Source organism: Elephantulus edwardii, unplaced genomic scaffold (genome assembly GCF_000299155.1).
Source record: "Elephantulus edwardii isolate Elephantulus edwardi_28Jun2011 unplaced genomic scaffold, EleEdw1.0 scaffold00092, whole genome shotgun sequence".
Lineage (NCBI taxonomy): Eukaryota > Metazoa > Chordata > Mammalia > Macroscelidea > Macroscelididae > Elephantulus > Elephantulus edwardii.
The window spans coordinates 11,685,552-11,697,201 of record NW_006399842.1 but is presented as its reverse complement, the minus strand read 5'-3'; the positions used below and the strand labels follow the sequence as shown (position 1 = coordinate 11,697,201).

General features: G+C 42.2%; 1 pseudogene; it reads left to right on the top strand.

The window, feature by feature from the left end:
• The first annotated feature begins 856 nt into the window (after positions 1-856).
• LOC102862435 overlaps positions 857-11,650 on the top strand; it is a 13,442-nt pseudogene continuing 2,648 nt past the window's right edge.

Sequence of the window (11,650 nt, the reverse complement as noted above, 5' to 3'; positions counted from 1 at the left end):
CAATAGCCCCTCTCATTTCACTAGTGCAGCAGAGCTAAGAAAAGGCTTTGCAATCTGTCCATTCTCTTTCCCTTTCCTGACTAGCCCTGCCAGGTAAGAGAACACTCGCAGAATTTATCTTCCCCTGAGAGAAATCATATCACTGGGCCTTACAAGGCAGAAGCTGGTTTTGATTTTTGAAAGCATATTTCCCATTAAGTACATTCACATTTAGCCCTGCAGCATTAGACATTGAGAAAGCTTCTAATCAAGTGTTTTGGTTAAGAACCTGGGCTTAATAGATGTTTGAAGAAACAGGGCAAAAGAATGTCTTCTTTGGTGTGGCTGAGAAGTCAGATCTGAGTATGAGTAACAGTCCTGGGGAAGTGTCTTTAACCTCACTGCACTTCGATTTTCCTACCTGTGCAATGAAAGGACTTGGATGAATCAGGGATTCACCAACTGACATCTATAAGCAGAATCCTGTTTGCATATGGTCCCATGCTGAGAAGAAATGGTTTCTGTATTTTCTCAACAGCCTTAAAAATAAAACAAAACACCAGAACATCAGTGCTATAGAGATCAGATGTGGTCTGCAGTTTCCAAACTATTTACAGAAAAAATTTGCTGTCTCTGGATTAGAATGGTGCCCAAGGGTCTCCTCAACTTTCAAAGAAATCTTCCCAAATTTTTCTACTTCTTGTGGTCTAGGAGTCGAGGGTTCTAGTAGCCTAGGCAATTCAGGTGTTTGTGTCCAGGGCTTTGTCGCTCAAATAATGACAATCATTCCTCCCGTTCCTGGTGTCGCTTCATGCAGTTTCTCTAGGGAAATGGGTGGACATATGACTGAGCAGCGGTTGGGGCTGCAAGCTCCGCCATGACGGACTTCATGGTGGGGAAGGCTCTGCCGTGGTCAATGCGGGCACCTGCCCTTGCGCTCAGCAGGCGGGCAGGAAGTCAGCGGCAGGTGTGCAGCATGCATGCATGTCAGGTCTTGGAAACTCTTACGCAGAATGTTCCAGCTCTCCACTTGTGGCCGAGTTTTCCTATCCGGAGCAGACAGAATGAGCTTCCGGGGCCTCATGGAAGGCCTATCTGGGGTCAGGTGTGGGTAGGTTTGTATTTTGGCGTCTGGGCCTCATGCACTTCCAGACCCTGGCTCGAGTGTGCTGGAAGCGTTGAGTCACATCAGCAGCCCCAGGCCCTGAGGATGCTGAAGGCTGGTCTCGAGAATTTCATGCTGGGAGAATGTGAAAACATTTTGGGAACTGGCAGCCTTGGTCTTGTGCCGCTGCTGTGGGGATTCAACCCCCGGCTCTCAGAGCCTACAAAGCCAACCGACCTGGTGGGAGGCTGGCAAGTGACCCAGATGTTCATTTCTGTTTATCCTCACTGTGACCTTGGGGAAATCACCTCACTTCTCTGTGGCACAGTCCTCCTCCCCCACCAACAGTGTAAATCCCGTTGCAGTCGAGTGGGAACTGACTCGTAGCGGAGCCTCCAGCAGGTTTGCAGGAGTCTGTGACTCCCAAGCAGATTGTCTCTTATTTCAGAGGAACTACTGGTGGATTCGAACCATCCGAGAGGCTGCCTTGGTTAGCAGCACAACTTCCTTTAACTACCTCAAAGAACTCCGTAAAATGACGCCAAGGAGTCCTATCAGTAGGTACTACTGAATTGTTGGGAAGGCAAAGGAATTGTATCAGAGAGTTCCAATCAGTCATATACAGAACAGTAAGTCTGAAAGTCTCAAGTGCAGTCAAGTTGGGTTTGTTGTTTGCATTTTGATTACCCCCCCCCACCATTTATTGGACACTTACTATATACTAAGCATGTGGATAAGCCTCTTACAGAATTTACTCATTTAGACCTTCCAAGAAACATGCTAGTGGTCCTGTTTGTACATGGAGAGACTTCCAAGGTCATTTGCTGTGGCTCTGGGATTCCAACCCAGATCTGGAGGATTGGAATGAAGCTGTGAGGGTTTCTTCTGGAAGCCACGAAGCTCTCTATTAATTAAGATCTGCCATTCACCAGGACCAGGCTTTTAAAGCAATTAGCCTTCTGGAATTGATGCTTGTAAGTTGCGCCATGTTCTCCTGTGTTTTTGTCAGTGGGCTCCGTAATTTCATTTGTTCATTGACTTTGGTGGCCACCTGTTTGCTAACCTAGACAACTTTATTCTGGCTCTTGACAGCTCATATGGAGGATTGTTCTTATAAAAAGCTCTTAGCTGGGAGATTTATATCACATAGTAACATCAGAGACAACAGAAAAAGACAAATACTCCAGGTAAACAGACCTCCTCCTCCCCAATTCCAATCCAAAAAAACATCATACCAATCAAAAACTGCCAATGAGAAAATAAGGCTAAGATGGGATTCCAGTCATCTGTGTCAGGTGGATTTTTGTACCATTTGAGGTTTCAGAATTTTTGTGGTATGTGCTCTCCTACTTTCATCTCCCTTCTGCCTTTATCTTGGGTAATTGTGGAATAAAAGCATTTTGCACTGCATGTAAATAAAACTTACCCCTTTATTGAGTCATACCACAGAGGCTTCTAACCATTTTAAGTAGCCTCTTGAGGTCTGGAAAGCATTATATCAATTGGACAGCAGAAGAAATAGCATTCCAGACAGGTTAACTGACTTGCTCAAGATCACATAATTGCTGTAGCCTGAGTCTGTTATCTGGGTCCCCCCCCTTCTTTTATAATAGACATTCATTTTTTAATACACCATGTTATGTAACCTTTACTTCTATTTGCTTCCAAAATTTTCCATTACCTTTAACGGGACCTCAGCATCACCTAAGCAGTGACACTCTCTTTCCCCCATCCCTTACAAAGCCAGTAAGCACTGACATGAATCTGAGCTGACTTGATGGCTCTTAACAAGTAGAAGAACACGCTTATCTAGTCTAACTATTGCATTTAAGTGAGGTCAGGAAATATTTGTCTGTTTGTGACTTACTTTCTCAGCATATTTTCTTAAAATGAACTTTTTTATTGCTGGAAAAATTGACACAGAAAAACATTTCCCACCGATACATATATGTGTACAAATCCGAAGCTTTGACCACATTCTTCCATGTGTGTGCCCTTTCTCAACCTCCTTTTCTGAGTTGTGCCTACCTCATTAAGATAAATTCACTGCCCTCTAAGATTCCTATCTAAGTTTTTGCATTACTTTTACTAAGTCGATCTCATACAGACTGCTGCTAGATTGTGTTTGTTGAGTCAGTTCCCACTAGTACCAATCTGTACAACAGAATGAAAGTGCTGGCATGACTGTGGTTGCTGTTTGAGCCCACTGCTGTAGGCACCGTGTTAATCCATCTCGTTGAGGGTCTCTTTTTTTACTGATCCTCTACTTTATATAAAGGGAGCTCTAATGATCTAGTGGTAAGAAGCAGCACTGCAACCCCGAAGACACATGGTTTGAATCCGCTAGCTGCTCTGAAAAAGAAAGATGAACAATTTCCTTCCATGCAATTAAATGGCCTCTGAACACCTGCTGTGGGTCAGCTGTGAGTCAGTTCTGACTTGATGGTACCCAACAACAACTTAATAAAACATGCTGCTCTTCTCTAGGCACTAATCCCTCCAGGTAACATGTCTGAAATGTGTGAAATGAAGTCCTGACCGTGCTCACTGCTGAGATAAAGCCTCAGCATTCTGGTTGCACTCCTTCCGAGACAGACTATTCATTCTTGTCCAGGTCCATGGTACAGGCCCGTCTCTCTCCTGCAGAGCTGCTGATGAGTTTGGCCTCTTAGTAGCTCAGCTTCCTATAGACCAGGACATCAGAGCTCCCTACTCCAAAGAAAAGGAGAAGAGGAATATTGCCTTGGGCCCAACCCAGTAATACAATGTCTTCCTGCCATCAGGAGTAGAGCACTTGACAGCACATTAGACTAAAGACACTCATTTTCCACCCAGGAGACTGTAGCTATTTCCACTTCCAAACTCATCCTTCTCCCTCTTGCAAGGTATTCAATTTGTGGACAATTTGAGAGCCTATTTTAGGGGAAAAGCCCATTTTCTACTCAGCAGCAGAGCATTCTTTTTGAACCAGTGTTGAAAACAGCAGCTCAGGGAAAGATTGCTCCCTTTGCATTGCCAAGTGTATACCCCCCACCCCCCTTCTTGGCTATTTCTTTTGGAAGCATCCCTCTATCTGCACCACCCCACCCTCACCTCTGTGCTGTCTTGGAGAATGAATCTAAGATGGGAAGTGAGACATCAAACCTGCAACATCTTACCAGGTTACCAGGAGAGTGCCAGATGAGAGCTCTCTGTTCCATGAATGACTTTCATCCCCCTGTGGCTGTGCACTAACTCCAGCCAGAAAGGGGGATATTTTCCTCTTTTCTGAAGCATCAAGTATCAGCTGCCCACTTCCCTTGATCCAGCTGAGCTCTGGATGTTTGCAGAGAATCCTGGAAGTCTGCTTTTTGTTCTCAGAAGGTGTCGTGTTGAGACAAGCAGATGTAATTTTTTAAAAGTGCAGGGTTGACCAAGAATGGTCTGTTGAGACTGTATGGTAATTACTAATATGCAGCCTGCCCTGCCCACGGAATCTGAGGCTTTGAGCTCTTTCTGGTTTGTGCTAATTACCTGGGGTTCTGCCGATAAAATATAAATATAGTTACTTGGTCTTGAGGAGGCCACATGATAATCTGAGGAATATCACTTTTGTAGTGCCCCTGACTTGCTAAAAAAAAAAAACCTCAGCAGTTCTTTTGAAAGACTATTTCTATGTAGCAAATGACTTCCAAACCTAGTGGCTTATTTACTATTTAAAGTAGTATTTTTTGGTTTTGGGTAAAAACTTAACAGAGCAAATTAGATTACCAGTTGACACACAAGTTTTTCAGTGACATTTGGTGTCAAGATACTCTACTTATATTCTGGTTGTTCTGTGTCCTTTTCTCTAGTTTCCCTGACCCATCATGTTTTCATTTACTTGGGAGTTTAATATAGAAATAAATACTGATTATGTGGGTTGGGAGCTACTTCCTTTTGTTGTTCTGGCTCAAGAGTCTCTCATGAATTAAGAGTTGATGTTAGCGGAGGATGAAGCCAGCTGAAAGCCGAAACTTCAACTGAGACAGGAGAACCTGCTTCCGACTCCTCTGTTAGGACTGTCAGGTTGGTGCTGGCTATTGTCAGGAAACCTCAGCCAAATTTTGAAAGGCTTAGCTTATTAAAAAAATTCTTGATATTTTCCTGTTGGCTCCTCAATAAACATGTCTTTAGTACTTCCTAACTTGTTATGTGCTGTTGTCGAGTACGACACATAGCGACCCTATGAACAAAGGATCTGAACCCTGTTCTATAACTGTCGTTACCTCTACTACCACTACTGAGTTCTTTGAAAATGAATGTGGATCATATTCAGTTCTTGTCCTCAGAAGGTGTGTCCTCACCTCTTCTCAGGAGAGACTGATTCAGCAAAGGGCACAATAGCTATGACGTGTTACCGTCTTTGAGTATAAAACTGATTGCAAGTTAGGCAATTGTTGGTTGTACTTAACATATCCTAAGAAACCCTTGTGTATACTTTTCCTTTTCCTACACCTCTTCCTACCATCTAGTCAGTTCTTGAAATTAGGCCACTAGTGTTCTCAAGTATTTCTTTCATACCTGTATTACATAAGTGGATATATTTTCCTAAACAATGTGTACCATTGCTTTACAGGCTTTTAAACTGCATGCAATTTACATCACTCTGCATATGTTTTTTTCTCACTTTGCTTCGTTCATCCAATTCAACTTTTTTGTAGGTGAATACTTTTGTATAGTTTCATTGTTGCATAGTATTTCTCTGTGTTCATTGTTGCATAGTACTTCACTGTGTGATAGACTATATTTATTAAATCTTTTGTGTTATCTGCAGAAAGTCCTCTATTTCTCTCCTGGGGTTCTATCCTACTTCCCCTAAATGTCTGTGATTCTTGGTGACTTTCTGAGTCCTACAGGATTGAAGCTTCTGAAGTGTCTGATCAGTCTATGGTTGTCCTTACTTCTGTGATAGCTACATGATGTCACTGCTCAGAGCTTGTCCTACATACGTGGCCATTTGTGTCTCTATTTCCTGACACAGTGGCACAGCTGAAAAAGTAGCTGAGCTTGTGAGCCTGTCACCAAGTCTGAGGATAGGCAGTGCTGAGGTGATGCAGGGACGTGATGCATCAAGGCTATCACGGTAGCAAGGACACAGGGACAGAGGCTCCCTGACCAGTGTTCTGTCAGCTCGCGAGAACACTGAGCCAGATACACCTGATCAATAATCATGGCTACAAATGCGCCTGAGGTTGCAGTTCTTCTGCTGAAGCCTTTCAAAGTGCAGCCTTTGGAGAGTCAGCATTAACTGGAAGAACCCAATTTTTCAACTGCAATCTCTGAACCTCCGAGTTTCAGTTTCCTCATTTGTAAAGTGAGGTTATAATAGTCACCTTTTCTACTTCATGAGCTGAAGAAAATGAGTCACTGTTTGCTTGACTGCTCTCTCTCTAACCTAAGCCCCTAGTCATACGTGTCTAAGCCCACAGCCCCTACACTCTGTCCTCCCTCTTTTGAGCAGTAATTATTGCCTTGTCTGCTTAATCAATACAGAAACTCTCCAGTGAGCAAAGGACTAGTTTCAGAGTAAGAAGACCTGGTCTGGTGCCCTGCTCCTTCCCCATTCTAATTGTGTGATCTTCATGTACTTTAACTTCTAGGAGTCTCAGTTCCCCCATTTGCAAATACAGGGGAAAACATTTCTCTCTGTAGAAGTGCTACGCTACTGGAATGGAACAATGAAATTGAAAGGGTACAAGATCTCAGAAAGAATAGGTGAGGGTGGCTCCTTATCTTTGGAGTCAACGCATTCTGTGGTTGGGCAGCTCTGACTTCACTTACGTCTGAACCAGAACCTCTTCCCCACTGTTTTCAGATGCTATCTGGAAGCTCTTGGAACTGATGTTACACAGGCTTTCTTGAACTTGAAGACTCTTAGCTTGTTCATAACCTCTGTAGTGAGTCTTCTTTTCATCACGAAAACAATTCTAATTCCCTAAAAAAAAGGCTTTATGGGCATAACATCCATGAAACAAAAGAAAGTTGAGGAAGATAAACTGTTGACAAAAAGTATAAAATGCCATATCATTGTAAGATGACCTCAGCATTAATGAGGCCATTTATTATTATCATAAAAGTGAAAACAGTAACCTCCACTAATGGGGTTAGAACAGTATCTGACAGACAAGCATTTTACAGAAAAGAGCAGATGAAAGGTATTTCCAATTGGCAGCATCATGATAGATGATGAAGAGAATTGAGATTGTTAACAGCTTCAGTTTACTTGGCTCCATAATCAACACTCTTGGTACCAGCAGCCAGGAAATTAAAAGATGAATTGCATTGGGAAAGTCTGCTGTCAGAGACCTCTCCAAAGTACTGAAGAACAACGATGTCAGTCTAGACACTAAGGAGTGCCTGATTCAGCCCATTGTCTTTGCCATTACTTGCTTTGCATCAGAAAGCTGAGTAGGGATGATAGAAGGAGAATTGATGCCTTTGAGCTGTGGTGCTTGAGTAGAGTAGTGAGGATACCATGGACTGCTAGGAGAACAAACAGGTTAATCCTGGAGAGGGTGAAACCAGGCTATTACTTGGAGGCAAGGATTCTGAAGCTTTATCTGACATACTATGGGCATGTTGCAAGAAGGGACCAGTCCTTGGAGAGGGATATCATGCTTGGGATAGTGGAGGGACAGCACAAGAGAGGAAGACTTTTGATGAGATAGATTGATTCAGTGACTGAGGTAATGGGGGTAGGTGTGTCAGAAACAATGAGATTGGCACAGGATAGAACAGAATATAGGGCTGGGTTGTTGTACATAGGGCTGTTATGACTTGTAGGCAACTTTATGGCATATAACAACAACAACAACAAGATGGTTAGAAGTTTCTATTGACATCCATGTTCCTAAATGCAAGGAATTCTTTTCAGTGCCCATTGACTTGATTTCTCACCTGACCAGGATTCTTTAAACATTCTCTTCTCTTGGCTCCTGCAGCTCTTCTGATTTTTCTCCTGCTTCCTTGTCTGTCTCTTCTACAGAGTAGCCTTTAAATGTGGTCCCTAGGGATATTCCAGATCTTGTGCTCTCCCTCCTCACAGCATCCAAGAGCACTCAGCTAAAACTCACCTGTTCCCATTATCATTCATGTATGCAGATGATTTCCAGTCCAGATTTCTTTTAGGAATACCAGTTCTGTCACTCCAACCACAAATGCAACTCAGTGTGGGTGTCTTGTGTGGTTATAACTCTCTTTACACCCAAAGCAACACCACCATCCTTTCTTTCCATTCCAGACCTCTTCCTGCTCCCATGCACTCGACTGCAGTCAAAGGCACTACCCGGTTGCCCAAGCCACAACAATGGAGATTAGCCTTTACTCCTATGCAAATGTAGAATTCATGACCATGTCATTCATGTCAGTACCATCTGTTGTTTTCATTCAGTTGACACTTTTTTTTTCTTTCTGGCATATCAACAACTCATTTGTGGTAATAGCCTCTACTCAAATATCTCGTGATATTCAAATATCTCGTGAGACTCACCTCTAATACAGTTGTTGCAGCCAAAGAAATTTTCTAAAGAACAATAAGATCATGGGGATTTTTGGTTGACTAGCTCTCTTTCCCACCAAATTGAACTCTGGAGACACTGTGGAAAGAGATGGATGTATGGCAGTGTTGATGAACTAGTGTAAAATCCCCAGGGAAATGTTGGGGAGGAAGAAGGATGTTCTGACGTAGCCTGTGGGAGAAAACAGGAGCTGAGGGCAGAGGCGGACAGGAGCATCACCAGGGGAGAATGTGAAACCCACTCCTTCATTTCTTACATACTTTGTCTCCGGACATCATTGCCTACCCATGACAACTGTAATAGAAAATGGCAATGGTCCTCTGGACACTTACTACATGTCCAGCCAAGAACACTCGTGAAAGGTATAAAGATGAGAAGAGAGGGGATAAAGCTGACATTATTTATAGATGCTATGCTCATCTATGTGGAAAACCAACAAAATCAGCAAAGGTTATTTTAAAATTAATAAGTGGATTCAGCAGGATAGCAGGATGCAAGATCAAGCACTGATATCTGTACTCCAGCAAATGCCAACCATAGAATGTAACAGGAAACAAGAAGTCATTCCAGAAGCTACAGAAATGACATATACAAGGGGTGGAAAAATTTATATAGAAGAAACATGTAAATTAAATAAAAATGCTTTAAGAAAAATTTAGATTAAATAAATGGGCATCAAAGAAGTTTTGATGAAAGGAAAGGGTTCATATTGCTGACAAAGCAACATCATAAAGAAGTCTAATCTCTCCAGATTGACTTCTAAAGTTCATGCAAATGCACCCCAAATTCCAGATGGACATGCTTGAAAAACTAGACTGACTTATACTGAAGTTAATAAGTAAAATGTCCCACAAATTGGTGTTAGGTATAATAAGTGCTAAGTGAGTCTGACTCACAAATACCTTATGTACAGCAAGACAGAACACTGTACAGTCCTTGACCATCTTCACAGCTGTGACTTTGTTAGAGCCCATTGTTGAAGCCACTATGTCATCCTGTCTTGTTGAAAGGCTTTCTCGAATTTGATCACCCTCTACCAAGCTTGAAGTCCTTCTCCAGGGATAATTATGGCTGAAGTATGTGAGAAGTCTTACCATATCCTCACCTCTAAGGAGCATTTTGACTGTACTTATTCAGAGATTGTTGTTGTTGTTATGTGCCATCGAGTTGCCTGTGACTCATAGTGACCCTGTGTATAAGAGCCCTAAATGCCGTTCTATCCTGTGCCAACCTCACAGTCTTAAACACACTCATTCCCACCACTCCACTCACAGAATCGATCCATCTCATTGAGGGTCTTCCTCTCCTGCGCCGTCCCTCCACTCTCCTAAACATGATGACCCTCTCCAAGGACCAGTCCCTCCTTGCAACATGCCCAAGGTATATCAGACGAAGCTCTAGAATCCTTGACTCCAAGGAGCACTCCAGCTTTACCCTCTCCAGCATTGTTAATTCATCTGGCAGTACATAGAGTAGTCAGGATCCTGTGTCAACGGCATGATCCAAATAAAGGAATTTGTCTTTGATCTTCCTTATCCTCTGTCCAGCTTTCATAGATATGCATTTCTTGTTCATGTTAAGTGAAACATCCTTGTTAGCTTTCATGGACATGCATTTCTTGTTCTTGTTAGCTCATATTAAGGTGCTGTTGAGACCAATGCATAGGGAGACTGCACAAAAGAATGAAATAGTACCTGATTCTGTTCGGTCCTCAGTCTCTGCTGTGTTGAAGCCTATTATTGCTGTCATTGTGAAAAATCTATCTCTTTGAGGGCCTTTCCCCCTTTACTGGACCCTCTACTTTTCTAAACATGATGCCCTTCTCCAGGGACTGCCCCCTCCTCATGAAATGTCCAAAGTATGAGAGACGAAACTGCATTGTCCTTGCTTCTAAGAAACACTTTGACTGCAATTCTACCAAGACAGAGTTGTTTGCTTTTTGTGGAAGTCTAAGGTGTATTGTAGTACCACCATAGGTGATCCTGCTGGTATTTGATATACTTTCCAACATCACAGCAACATATAAGTTACCCCATACAGCATACTGACAGACAAGTACTGTACCTATAAGTGCAAACTGTAAAACAAGAGAGAGTTGTTATATGCTGTCAAGTTGACTACAACTCGGAGTACAGATCTGAACTTTCCCCTAACCTGTGCCAGCCTCATGATCTCAGACATGAGATCATGATTATCCAGCCATTTGTTACAGTTACTATGTTAATCCATCTTGTGGTCCTCTCTTTTTCTGACTGTCTACCTTTCCTACCATGATGTCTTTATCCAAGGACTAGCTCCTCCTGATAACATGTCCAGAGTGTGTGAGACAATTTCACTATTTTTGCCTCTGAGGAGCAACCAGGTTGCACTTCCTCCAAGAAAGACTTGTTTGTTCTTTTGACAGTCTGTGGGTTATTCAGTATTCTTTTACAACACCATAATTCAAAGGCATTGATTTTTATTTTGTCATCTTTATTCTTTGTTCAATTTTCAAATGCACAGAAAGGAATTGAAAAGACCACGACTTAGATCAGATGTACCCTACCTACATTGTAAAGGCACATCATTGCTCTTTAGCACTTTGGAGAGGTCCTTGGCAGCATATTTTCCCAGTTCAACACATCTTTTGAATTCTTGACTGCCATTACCATGGGTGTTAAGTGTATCCAAGTAAAATGAAATTATTGACAACTTCATTTTTAAAAAATCTATCATAATGTTGCCTATGAGTCTAGTGGTGAGAATTTTGTTTTACTGATGTTGAGATGTATCCTAGATTGAAGATTATCTGTAGTCTTTGAACTGCTCACCACTCATCTGGTCTTTGGTTATTTGTGATCAATGCATCAAATCTATTCTTTTAAAAATTAATTTATTTTTAATATTCATTTATTGTTGTACATTTTTCTCCCTCCCCCTCTTCCAATCCACTTTGCAATACACCTCCTACTCCAGATTATTGTCATACAATACATATGATACCTAATCATATCTTCTTTTTTAAACAGTTCTTTCCCTCATCTGTTCC